Source organism: Nicotiana tomentosiformis, chromosome 6 (genome assembly GCF_000390325.3).
Source record: "Nicotiana tomentosiformis chromosome 6, ASM39032v3, whole genome shotgun sequence".
Taxonomy (NCBI): Eukaryota; Viridiplantae; Streptophyta; class Magnoliopsida; order Solanales; family Solanaceae; genus Nicotiana; species Nicotiana tomentosiformis.
The window spans coordinates 134852081-134865043 of record NC_090817.1 but is presented as its reverse complement, the minus strand read 5'-3'; positions in this window follow the sequence as shown (position 1 = coordinate 134865043).

Sequence of the window (12963 nt, the reverse complement as noted above, 5' to 3'; positions counted from 1 at the left end):
TAACCCCTTCTATAAATTCCTCCCTAAAAAACAGACGATTAGGATAATTCCTCTTATACATCCAACTACGATATTCCATCTACACAAAGAATAAATAAATTGTATGTTATATTAAATGAGTATTCAAATTAATTTATAGTTTAAGTTACATAATAAACTTTAGTTACAATATAGTTAATTTTAAAAATTTGAGTGCATATTAATTTTAAAGTTCTCATATATCCCTAGCATTAATCGTAATTAGACTAACTCATGAAGATTATAATTTGTTAACACATTCAATTAGACTAACTCATTCAATTAATATAGCATAATTAGTTAAGCCTAATTTTTTAAAAGCAATAAACACTAATAGAATAATATTATCTCCTAAATTAATAAACCCTAAATTTCTAAAAGCAATAAACACTAATAGAATAATAAATTAAACACGTAAAATAATAAATTATTTCTAAAAGAAATAAACAAAAATAGAACAATAAATTAAATTCTAAATTAATAAATTATTTCTAAAAGAAATAAACAAAAATAGAACAATAAATTAAACCCTAAATTTTAAGAATTAAAGTAGCGTAAAAAAAACTAGGTGACTAACCTTCGCGTGGTAGAAGTAGCGGCGGTTGAGCAGCGGTGAGAAGCGAGGCAGGTGGTGGAAGGAGTGGCAGTGACGATGGTGAGGCAGTGGTGGAGGAGGACGGTGGTGGTGAGGCAATGGGATTGGGGATTTGGGCGAAGAAGGTAATGGAATGATTTTGGGGGAGACAACCGCCTTAGGGTTGAAGAGGGTGGGGGAGAAAATGAGAGATAAAGAAAATTGAGAAATGGGGAAGAGAGGCCGTTGGTGGGCTCGAATTTGCAGATTTCCGACCGACTTCGGTCGGAAATGGCGGTCGGTACATTTAAGTGAAATATTGATCGTTTGACCATAAACTTACCGACCGAATTCGATCGAAAATCTGATTTTTATTTATTTATTTTTTATTATTATTAAAATAATCGACCAAAGTCGGTCGGTATTTATTGAAATAGTCAAAATTAATTTTATATATATACGTAACACACATAACCTTGAATGTTTTATTCTCGATCATCTTATTAGTACTTTGCTCGGATACTTCATCTGTGGATAAATTGGAAATTTAATTATATTCGATTAAAACTTATTATAATACATTTAAAAATAAAGTGTATAGTTCTATAAGATGTAGTGTTATATTAATACTTTAAGTTTTAGCAACAACAACATATGTATACTTATATTAATATAGCATATGTTAATATAGCATTAATATGTATACATATGTTGTTGTTGCTACAACTTAAGTATCAAAATAGCATATATATATATATATATATATATATATATATATATATATATATATATATATATATGCAAGTATAAATTATCATATATGAAATAAAATCATACACTCTATTATAATATACTACACGTCTACGGATATGAAGTGTAATTTATACGAAAGCACACAGATGATAAACATTATAAATATAATTGATCGAGTTTAATTAAAATTATCGTTATATCCAACATGTTATGATACAGTTAGTGTCGTAGTAAATAGATAATAAAGTATATATATATATATATATATATATATATATATATATATGTGTGTGTGTGTGTGTGTGTGTGTGTGTGTGTGTGTGTGTTGTTAAATATATGTAGATATTGAAAATAACAAATAATCTAACAATAATACTGATGGCGCCAGACACCGTTGTCAGGCAAGCCAAAAATAAATACTTAATTTGGTTCTCATTTTAATATTTTTGAAATTATATTTCCTTTAATTAAATAGTAAAAGATGGGATTTGCAGAGAAAATTAAATATTTTTAACAATTTCAATATAGAACAACCCATAATCACCCCAAAATCCGGTGTCACAAGTGCAAGATCCTCAACTAAGAATGTAAAATAAAATACAACATCTGTCTGGAAAACAAATTTGGACAGGAGAAATATAAATATTCTGAAGGAAACTCTGCTGGTTGCAGATCGTAGTATAGAATGCAACTCGCCTAAGTCCCCGCAATAACCGCACCTTCGCGCCCACAAGGCCACTAGACATATATATACCTGCACAAAAATGTGCAGCAAGTGTAGTATGAGTACGTAAATCAACGCGTACCCAGAAAGTATCCCGTCGAACCTCGAAGGTGTAGTGACAAGTACTTACTATGGGCTAATAGTAAATACCGATATTATACTTAAAGCATGGATTGTAGGAAATAACTATAAACTCAATAACAAGAAGTGAGTGGACAATTCTTTTATTAATAGAAAATTTTTCCAAACTTATTCTCGTCATTTAACAATATATATCTCAAGTCAAAGAAGCAATATCAATTATAAATAGTTCCAAAGATTTATCATGCGCAAATTATGCCGAGGTCGTACGGCCCAATCCAATATAAAATTTAAACTGTGAACTGCCGAGGGTCGAACGACACGAACCATAGATGCATCTATCTGCTACCAAGGCATTCGGCCCGCTCCACAAAAGAGAAAATACATTAAACAACCAATTCAAGATTTATTAAGGGGTAAATATTTCAAAATTTTTAAATTCTCATTTAACGGTCAAGTAAATGAAGTTTAACCTTTATACAATTCCTTTATCAAGTCTCTAAATGTTTTAAACGATTAAATTAAAAAGTAGGGCGCAGACATCGCAAGTACAGCATGATATGGGTCATAGACTACCCGGACATAAGCATAATAGTAGCTACGCACGGACTCTCGTCACCTCGTGCGTACGTAGCCCGCACAAATAGAAGCACATATTAATTCAATTCACCTATGGGGTTAGTTCCCTCTTACAAGGTTAGAAAAGAGACTTACCTCGCTCCGAAGTTCCATAGCCGGCTCCCAAGCCTTTCAAACGACTCAATTCGGTGCCCAACGCTCCAAAACTAGTATATAAAAGTGCAAATCCATAAATGTATACTCGAATACTCATTATAATTCAATGTATGATAATTTCCAACTCCGCTCGAAAAGTCAATAAAAATCACCCTCGGGCCTACGTGCTCGGATTCCGAAAATTTTCGAAGATAAACATTACCTAAACCCACGAACTAAATATGTAATTCATTCCAAATTCCATGTCCAATTCCGTGGAAAAAATTCCAAAAATATAAATTTCTAGGTTTCTTTCAAAATCCCACAATTTCTATCAATTTTCATGCTTGAATCCATGTATATATCTTGTATTTAACTCACAATACGCGGGAATCACTTACCTCATGAAGGATGATAAAATGGCACTCCAAAAGTGCTCCAAAATCGGCTCCCATGGATGAAATGAAGTGAAATTGAGCCAAACCCTCGTTTTAAAGAAACACACTGCCCAACCCGACTTTCGCACCCGCGGTCCAGTAGTCGCTCCTGCGGCTCCGCAGGTGCGGTCCAAATTCCGCTCATGCAGTCCTCACTGCCCAGCCAAGAACTCGCACCTGCAGAAGTCTCTTCGCTTCTACGGGCATCGCAAGTGCGACCTGCTCTCGCGCATCTGCGCAAATGTTACGCACCAGCGGCAACTGCCTCTCTCCTGCGCACTCGCAGGTGCGCTTCTCCAGTCCGCTTCTGCGGTTCCCCCAGCTCCAGTCCATTCTCGCTTCTGCGAGCAATTCGCCGCACCCACGATCTCGCACCTGCAGCCAAAGTCACGCAAGTGCGATTAGACCAGAAGCATTAAGCTTCAGAAATCCTTAAGTCCAAAAATCGATCTGTTAACCTTCCGAAATCCACCCGAGGACCCCGAGACCTTAACTAATTATACTAACGCATCCCAAAATATATTACGATCTTAGTCGAGCCTTCGAATCATATCAAACAACGCTAAAACCATGAATCGCACCCCAATTCAAGCTTAATGAACTTTAGAACTTCAAACTTCTACATTCGATACCGAAACCTATCAAATCACGTCCGATTGACCTCAAACTTTTGCACACAAGTCATAATTAACATTACGGACCTACTCCAACTTCCGGAATCGGAATCTGACCCCGATATCAAAAAGTCCACTTTCGGTCAAACTTCTCAAAAACCTTCAAATTTCTAACTTTCGCCAAATGACCCCAAAATGACCTACGGACCTCCAACTCCACATCCGGACGCGCTCCCAATACCAGAATCACCTTACGGAGCTATTCCGAGACTCAGAATCCCAAATGGACATCGATAACATTGAAATGCACTTCAACCCAAATTTATGAAATTCTTCCAAAAATGCCAACTTTCCTTAATAGACGTCGAAACGCTCACGGGTCATCCAAAACCCGATCTGGACATACGCCCAAGTCCAAAATCATTATACGAACCTGTTGGAACCATCAAATCCCGATTCTGAGATCGTTCACTCAAAATTAACCCGCAGTAATTCTTCCAACTTAAATCTTCCGAAATGAGAGTTTCATTTCCAAATCAATTCCGAACTTCCCGAAATTCAATTCTGACCACGTGCGCAAGTCATAATACCTGAAGTGAAGTTATTCAAGGCCTCAAAACTCCGAACGACGCGCTAAAGCTCAAAACGACCAGTCGAGTCGTTACATTTTCTCCCACTTAAACATATGTTTGTCCTCGAACGTGCTAAGAACTGCTCTGGAGTTGTCCGAAATCACTGGTCAACACCTCGTGCACCTACCCGTGCTACCACAACCCAGTTGAGCACATTAGCTCGATCCAGTCTAAAGATCTTCCCTTTTATTTAGGCAAATAAGCCTTAGATCCAAATTCCAACATCCGAGATTCTCTACTAGGCCTGCTTCCAACATACGAACACCGTTTCAATCACTACACGATGTACCAATACATGATTGTATACTCTCACTGAATTCACACCATGCATCGCATTATTCACATGCCCATAATAACATCCTATGACCACAATAGCCAAAATCCCACAAATCTGATGCTCACGACACACCTCATGACACCTATAAGTCTTGTTCCGACTCTTGAAATGCCACGACAGAGAAGATGTGTAGAACTCATAGCCACCTGCCAAATTACAATTTATGGAATCTCTCCTCCCGACAAGAACCATTACTTCATTCTGGACTGAATAACAATATGTACTCTTTAATATGCTTCATATAAATCTTATCGCATAGATCCTAGGTCCAATAATCTCGTCTCACCCAGTACAAGTTGCTCAGACAATAAGCCACCCCAGACACTGCCAAAAGTTCCATATGATGCCACCATATGTCAACAAGCTACAAACTCGAATGCAATACATAAGGAAATGAACTTTGGAAAGATCTACTCAGCCCACGTAACTAATTTAAACAACCGAAAAGATGTTATGAACCTTCCTCAGGAACTGAGAAGCAAAACACACGATAATAGATATGGGAAGTTGTACTCAATATCACACTGTTGCAACGTGCAACCCGATCTACACATGATACCATTGTGGCATGCAACCCGATCCAACCATGATTCCCGTGGCGGCGTGCCACTCGATCCAAACAACATATCTATGGTGGCGTGCCACTCGATCCAACCATATACCCGTGGCGGCGTGCCACCCGATATAACCATATACCCGTGGCGACGTGCCACCCAATCCACACATAATAATCTAAAGAAAACACACCACGATCTGTAACGCTCATACTCACGAAATGCCCGAATACCAGCCATAAGCACGCCAAGTGCATAATACAAATCCTGGGAAGACGCGTAGCGTCATACGTTATAAAACTCAAGCACAACTAAGGTGCGATATATGATCTGCATCTTGAGAGCCATCCTGCTCACAAAACACCAACGCTACGTGGGACCTCAACACATTGTACAAATAATCAAGCCGTCTCACGACCCACATGGCACAATAGAGTATTACATGAAATAGCTGGTGACGAAATTAACATTTAACGCCCGAATACTTCTCCATAAGGAATGCTATGCTGAATGAATACACCCAGGCTGGTGTAGAATACACATCCACATCTGGACCCATCAACGGACCTTAAACCGATTCTGATCATACCATGATTGGGCAAATACCCTCTCAAGGATCCAAAATGACCTTTTTCCCCCTGATACACAAGAACAACCGTCGAATCCGGAACAAACTTCCACAATTCACAACCAACTGAATAGAGCGCCTTTTAGGCCTAAACTCTCACATTAACGATAGTACCAAATATCCATACTTGGTTTCAATCTTTAATCAATCAAGTGACTACATGTCACACCTATACAATCTTCTAGTGGGATACGCTCCCACGACCTTCCGCACTGGTAACAAGTCTGCACCTCCATACCACCGGCCATACTAATGCTGTAAAGCAAATCAAGAAGTCGCAAATCAGTACACAAAGCCTCTTACACAGGACACCTATCTCAGGTGACGCTAAAGACAATACCATCTTACTCTAAACATCTAAATTCTTCCCTGATGATCCGAGCTCGTGACATTCTTGTCAACACCGAACCGCAACCTTGATCCTCAACTTCCAATTTCCCATGCCGCTCACTGCACCTAATATGTCAATACGTGAGAGTACCAGAATTCCATAATAACCCCTGATCCACTAATAAGATACACACTTCATCATATAGAAACATTTTACTTATCTCATTTCAGAAGAACTAATGCAACACACAACTAAATTCCTAAACCGCAGAAAATACAACCTTATGTCGTAATCTAAACTGCTATAACTCTTCCAGAAATCCCTTTACACAACAAAGCCATATGAATCGAATACCTCCCAAATCAACCAAGTGGTGGTGACGCTCAAGCACAAGTGTACAACCACAAACCACATGTATAACTTCACGCTGGAGAAACTGATCACTGCCATAACCGTGTTGATTCAACCATTACCAATCGAGCCACTTCTTCTAATTTACTTGGGACTTGCCCTAGAAGTAATAATAGCTCCATTCAAAATATCATGAACCCAAATACGCACTTATCCTAAGTGACCTTATTTCACGAGACCACGCTGTCTCCAAAACCCACGAACCATCTCATACCCTTCTTATGCGCATATTCGCATCTTCAACTGGTTCTGAAAATCCCTCTATGAATCCTTAGTTATTTTCTCCCATTCCTCTAATGCCACACCGCAGACCGAAGATAACGTAGAACACTCCAAGCCACTTTTCATAATCCACTGCAAAAGCTCAATACTTAACTATACTACTAGCTCGAAATCCTTAGGCACCGCACTTTGAATCTTTGAACCCACTAGAACCATTGTTGAGAGTCACCCACTCTAACTTGTTCCCAATTATGATCAAACTCCAAGGCCCTGCTAGCACTTGAACACCTTGTCAAAGAAGCACTCGGCTGAATCACTTTCCTTATACATCACATCTACACGAAGCATAAACTTCGAGTCTTCCCAAAGCCTAAACATGAATCGATAAGGACAATTGTGGCACACATTCCTCAAATCCTTGGCTCAAATCACCATTGATATTCTCTTTCCTTAGTCGTAACAACCCACCAATATGCCGATATCCAGAAACCTCACAAGTAGACAACCATGCAATCCAATCGTAGGCGGTGGGGCTCTCCTACTTAAGCTTGAAGCTACCATTACATGACCCTCGAACCTACCAAGATTCCTTCTTCCCAACTGATATGACCTCGCGCAATCGACCCGCCAAATTCCTCAAAATCTTCCTGTTAACCATTTCATGAACACTCTGAATCACTAGCCACATTTATATATTCGACCTCTTACCGGATAGCCGGTAAAATTCTTCATAGAAGCTTCATCAACACCATACAACAGTTAACCTGCTCACCAGAAATAACCCACCTGTGGAAATTCCATGCGGACATCTTCCAACAACGTTGCACCGAGTACAATTACCACAAAACCAATAAACCATCTTGAGCCCGTGCTCGTTCACCAGCTGTACAATTCTGTTCACTCCTCATGGACATCAACTAAAGGTGCGACAATACATTCCAATCCAAAGTCATGTTGTATCCTTCTTCATACCATGCAACTCTTTTCTGTCGTATCCAACCCTTCTTCGTATAGCAGCCAACATTCCAAATTAAGTTCGTAGACTTAGTCACTGTCCACCATGAGTTTCAAATCACTCTAAACTTTCCTCAACGCGTGTAGCTATCCTACCACATAACCCATATGATACTCTTCCACTCTCCTACTTTGGTCAAACCCTCTCCTTTAAGCAACTACTCGACTTCTGCTTCTCACACTTGGCCTTCTAGAAACTTAATCGTGACAAGACACCTCCCACATGTCTTTCCTCATCCTTCGCTGCCCAGTTGTTGCCTTAAATCAAAATCTATCTTTGTAGAACTTGAACCAATCGATAGCTACCAACTTTAAATCTTTCTGAAGATCATCTTTCTCGAGCCATCAACACTAGAAACATCGATTCGATTCCGAAATTGCTACACCCCGTTATTTCTCACAATTGCTTCTCCGGCACCATTACACAATACCCCGCCCCGAAGGCGAATTGAAGAAGACCACAACACCGGCGAACTTAATGCATCCAATCCAGGACGATGATACCACATCATAGATGAAAATTCCACCGCGCTCGAAATACCCAGTCTCATTACTCCATCAACCTAAACCTGAATGTTCGTAGTCTGATTGCCTCTCCTCCTCTGGAACTAAATGCTGAACCTCTAAGCCGTGAAATGAGAAGTCATTTACTATCGCGATCCATAGATAAGCACCCTACCATTACATTAGCACTATGCGATAGCAACGCACGAATTATCATAACAATCAGTGCCAAATCTCAAACCATAGGCAATACTTATACTGAGCTAAAATGAGAGAACGGTCTTCCGCAAGGCGACGACAATAGCCCAATCAAATATGCAGGGAGAAACATCCCGCACTACATCTGCAGTACCATTAAAATTCCTCAATTTCCAAATTTATAACAAGCGCTCCACGCCGCACAAGATTCAATAGGAAGGAAATGAAAGCATAAGCATCAAAGGAATCAAATTGCACGATAAGGAATCAAGAAGGGAAGTGCTCCTAACCGTCCTGTAGCCTCTCGAAGATAAGTACATACGTCTTTGTACCGATCCGCAAGACTTTACTAGACTCACTCATGACTCGTGAGACCTAAGTGAACCTAGTGTTCTGATACCATGTTGTCACGACCCAAAATTCATTAAAGGTCGTGATGGCACCAGACACCATTGTCAGGCAAGCCAAAAATAAATACTTAATTTGGTTCTCATTTTAATATTTTTGAAATCATATTTCCTTCAATTAAATAGTAAAATATGGAATTTGCAGAGTAAATAATAATATTTTTAACAATTTCAATACAGAACAACCCATAATCACCCTAAAACCTGGTGTCACAAGTGCATGAGCCTCAACTAGGAATGTAAAATAAAATACAACATCTGTCTGGAAAACAAATTTGGACAGGAGAAATATAAATACTCTAAAGGAGACTCTGCTGGCTGCGGATCATAGTATAGAATGCAGCTCAGCTAAGTCCCCGCAATAAACGCGCCTCTGCACCCACAAGGCCACTAGACATATATGTGCCTGCATAAAATGTGCAGCAAGTGTAGTATGAGTACGTAAATCAACACGTACCTAGTAAGTATCCCGTCTAACCTCAAAGATGTAGTGACGAGGAGTCGACTCCGACACTTACTATGGGCTAACAGTAAATACCGATATTATACTTAAGCATGGATTGTAGGAAATACCTGTAAACTCAATAACAAGAAGTGAGTGGACAATTCTTTTATTAATAGGAATTTTTTTCAAACTTATTCTCGTCATTTAACAATTTATATCTCAAGCCAAAGAAATAATATCAATTATAATTAGTTCCAAAGATTTATCATGCGCAAATTATGCCGAGGTCGTACGGCCCGATCCAACATAATATTTAAACTGTGGACTGCCGAGGGTCGAACGGCACGAACCATAGATGCATCTATCTACTACCGAGGCGTTCGGCCCGCTCCACAAAAGAGAAAACACATTAAGCAACCAATTCAAGATTTATTAAGGGGTAAATATTTCAAAATTTTCAAATTCTCATTTAACGGTCATGTAAGTGAAGTTTAACCTTTTTACAATTCCTTTATCGAGTCTCTAAATATTTTAAATGGTTAAATTAAAAAGTAGGGCGCAGACATCACAAGTACAGCATGATATGGGTCATAGACTACCCGGACATAAGTATAATAGTATCTACACACGGACTTTCGTCACCTCGTGCGTACGTAGCCCCCACAAATAGAAGCACATATTAATTCAATTTACCTATGGGGTTAGTTCCCTCTTACAAGGTTAGAAAAGAGACTTACCTCGCTCCGAAGTTCCATAGCCGGCTCCCAAGCCTTTCAAACGACTCAATTCGGTGCCCAATGCTCCAAAACTAGTCTATAAAAATGCAAATCCATAAATATATACTCGAATACTCATTATAATTCAATTTATGAGAATTTCCAACTCCGCTCGAAAAGTCAATAAAAATCACCCTCGGGCCTACGTGCTCGGATTCCGAAAATTTTCGAAGATAAACATTACCTAAACCCACGAACTAAAATATGTAATTCATTCCAAATTCCATGTCCAATTCCGTGGAAAAAATTCCAAAAATATAAATTTCTAGGTTTCTTTCAAAATCCCACAATTTCTATCAATTTTCATGCTTGAATCTATGTATAAATCTTATATTTAACTCACAAAATGCGGGAATCACTTACCTCATGAAGGATGATAAAATGGCACTCCAAAAGTGCTCCAAAATCGGCTCCCTTGGATGAAATGAAGTGAAATTGAGCCAAACCCTCGTTTTAAAGAAACACACTGCCCAACCCGACTTTCGCACCCGCGGTCCAGTAGTCGCTCCTGCGGCTCCGCAGGTGCGGTCCAAATTCCGCTCATGCGGTCCTCACTGCCCAGCCAAGAACTCGCACCTGCGAAAGTCTCTTCGCTTCTACGGGCATCGCAAGTGCGACCTGCTCTCGCGCATCTGCGCAACTGTTACGCACCAGCGGCAGGTGCCTCGCTCCTGCGCACTCGCAGGTGTGCTTCTCCAGTCCGCTTCTGCGGCTCCCACAGCTCCAATCCATTCTCACTTCTGTGAGCAATTCGCCGCACCCACGATCTCGCACCTGCAGCCAAAGTCACGCAAGTGCGATTAGACCAGAAGCATTAAGCTTCAGAAATCCTTAAGTCCAAAAATCGATCTGTTAACCTTCCGAAATCCACCCGAGGACCCCGAGACCTTAACTAATTATACTAACGCATCCCAAAATATATTACGATCTTAGTCGAGCCTTCGAATCATATCAAACAACGCTAAAATCATGAATCGCACCGCAATTTAAGCTTAATGAACTTTAGAACTTCAAACTTCTACATTCGATGCCGAAACCTATCAAATCACGTCCGATTGACCTCAAACTTTTGCACACAAGTCATAATTGATATTACGGACCTACTCCAACTTCGGGAATCGAAATCCGACCCCGATATCAAAAAGTCCACTCCCGGTCAAACTTCTCAAAAACCTTCAAATTTCTAACTTTCGCCAAATGACCCCAAAATGACCTACGGACCTCCAACTCCACATTCGGGCGCGCTCCCAATACCAGAATCACCTTACGGAGCTATTCCCAGACTCAGAATCCCAAACGGACATCGATAACATTGAAATGCACTTCAACCCAAATTTATGAAATTCTTTCAAAAATGCCAGCTTTTCACAATATGCGCCAAAACGCTCCCGGTCCATATAAAACACGATTCGGACATACGCCCTAGTCCAAAATCAACTTACGAACATGTTAGAACCTTCAAATCTTGATTCCCACCACCTGATTCGGAACAGGTCGTTTCCTTTCCAAATCAATACCGAACTTTCCGAAATTCAATTCCGACCACGCGCGCAAGTCATAATACCTGAAGTGAAACTACTTAAGGCCTCAAACCACTCAACGATGCGCTAAAGCTCAAAACGACCGGTCGGGTCCTTACATTAATTTTTATTATATTAAAAAACCAATTGCCCCTGGGCGAAAAAAAATAATTTCAAATTTCAGACCGATTTCGGTTGGTATACTTGAAATATTTTAATTAAAAATTATTTTGGTAGATAATATGCAAATATGACTAGGTCTTAGTCAAAGATTGACCTATTTCCGACCGATGGTGGTCGGTATCTTTGTGAGAAATATTTTCTTTGACTTTTGCGACTAATTTATCTATTTTTCGACCGATTTTGGTTGGTATTCTGTGAACGGATTTTGTCAATTTTCTAGTAGTGATATAAGCAAAACGTTCCAGGCTTCAAAAATTAGGCATTTAGATATTTGAAAGAAAAATAGGGAAAATGACACTATATAGTCGCTCTCAAAATAAAAACTACTCCCTCCGTTTTAATTTATGTGAACTTGTTTGATTGGGCACGGAGTGTAAAAAAAAATGAACAGTTCTAAAATTTGTAGTCCTAAACATGTGAGAAAGGGGTCCAGAGTATTTGTGTGGTTATAAAAGCTTCTCATTAAGGGTAAAATTGGAAGTTTAAGCTAAATTATTTCTAATTTTAGAAATGGGTCATTCTTTTTGGAATGGACCAAAAAGGAAATAGGTCCACATAAACTTGAACAGAAGGAGTATATATTTTTTGTATGTATATACATTTTGTATTTTATATAAAAATTATATAAATTTTATATATTTTTTCGGCTACCGAATATAAATAGTTTCTGGCGCGAACTAAAAGTAATAATACCCAAAAAAATATCACACTTCTATATAATAATGCTAAAATTAGGTGAAGAATCTGTTTACGTTTATTTTGCTGCACTCTCTCCCATTTAGAGCCCGTTTGGATTGGCTTAAAAAAAGTGGCTTTTAAGCACTGTGCTTAAAAGTACTTTTTAAGTGTTGGAGCTTGTTTTATAAATAAGTAGTTACGTGTTTGG